Source organism: Fonticula alba, assembly GCF_000388065.1.
Source record: "Fonticula alba strain ATCC 38817 unplaced genomic scaffold supercont2.7, whole genome shotgun sequence".
NCBI lineage: Eukaryota > Rotosphaerida > Fonticulaceae > Fonticula > Fonticula alba.
This window is the reverse complement of record NW_009242977.1, coordinates 1,534,972-1,536,777: the sequence shown is the minus strand read 5'-3', so window position 1 is coordinate 1,536,777 and position 1,806 is coordinate 1,534,972.

The following is a 1,806-nucleotide window of genomic DNA, read 5'->3' as shown; positions in this document are numbered from 1 at the left end:
GGCAACAGTGCGAACCTCTAAGATACCCGCTTCACATATGACTCTCCTCCCTCGTCTTCAACCAAACAACTTGCCAGTTTGCGTCCTCCAATGTGGTGTATACGTGTGTGAAGGCATTGTCCTTGCAGCCTCCTTCCCCTCTCTCCATCATCATGGACTCCCGCAGCTTGCGCCGGTGTGAACATTCTGTTCTCTCATTTGAGCGGATTTGTGAATGTAAGGGACCCCACTTCTCTTCCTCCTCCTCCGTAGAAATACATCACACACACACACACAGTTGTCTCTCCCCATCTCATCTCACGGCCCCGCCAGGGGGGTGCATTTCATGTCCTGGTTTGCCTTCTTTTACCGCACACCATACGCCCACGATCTTGTTCCCTCCGCGCCCAACCAACCTACCCCCCTCTTTGTGCCCTCTCCCCGCACACCGTACTGCGGGGAATGTCCTGGCAGTGGGCCCTCGGGGGTGTACTTTGTCTGGAATGGTTGGGGAGGCTGTATTGTGTGTGCGTGTGTGTGTGTGTGTGCGCGTGTGTGTGTGTGTGTGTGTGCGTGTATGTCTGTGCCTACGCCTAAGGGTGAGAGAACGTGTTGGTGGTATTTCGAAAATCCCCAGTCGGGGCTGGACCTCCCTGCCCTGGCGCGACTGCAGGGGGCGCTCCATCCACCCCTGGGATATATCCCTGTTCCAGGGCGCTTCCTCCTCGCCCCACCCCTCTCCCCTGACTGCCACCTTCCTGCCGAGAGCAATCCATGAACTCTTCCTACCCTGTACGACTCCCCCCCACGAGGTCCCCCGAATGCGGTGGGGCGGCCCAGGCCGACATGCCCAAAGGGCTAGGGCGGTTGTGCGTTCCCTCCTCGAGGGTGCATATCTTGGTTTAGCGGTATTGGGTCGACTGGGGGCTCTTGTGGTTTGTCCCCGCGCCACGAAAGTGGTTTACTGCTCTGAGTGCCTCTTCCCGACCTTCTCCCGTCTGCCTGCTCCATGGTGTGTGCTTACGCGCACGCGCACGCGTGCCCAAGCCCGGGCTCTTCCTCTGTGGTGGTCAAGCAGAGACCGGCCGAGGAATAGCCCACAACATCGAGTCGACATCACATGACCCATCTCCGAGGGACTGCTCCTTTTCCCTGCCCTCGGCGTGGCGTACACTTTGCCAACGCGTCCTTGCACGATCGGTGTGGATGTTCCTTGGCTCGCATCTGAGTCCCCTGCCGCCTGGTTGGCCGATCGCTCCCGAAATCGTGCCCGAGAATCCCCATTCTTCCCCGATCTACACGTCCCCCTCCCCCTTGATCGCACCATCGCCTGCCCCTCCATTCCCTTGCTATCGACCACTCCCCCCTCGGCTGCACAATGGCATTGCACATGCAACTTCTCCACTCGCCGAAGCAGCCATGCGGGGTGGTTGCATTGCCCGGATGCTTGCGAGTGGACATTTCCTTGCCAGCCTTTCGTATGCCATCCTTGGCCCCGCCGCCCGTCAGCCGGTTGGTTTCCTCCCTGGTCTGTGTCTGCCTTTCGACAAACATCTCCCCTGAGGGATGCTATCTCGGTGTCGGTGAGCACCGCGACCGAGAGATTCCATTCACTCGCTTGTCGGGAAATCCACATGCCATGGTCTTCTCCCAGGAACACACTACCTCAGTGGACTCCACAGTCCATCACTCTGGTCGTCGTCCAGCATCTCAATGCGGTCACATTTTCCCTCCTTCCCTTCTCCCTGTGCAGGTCTAGCTCATGCGAACTGTAACTCCCTTCTTTTTGGCCACCCCTCTTCTCCGCTCTCCCTCCCTCCCTCCCTC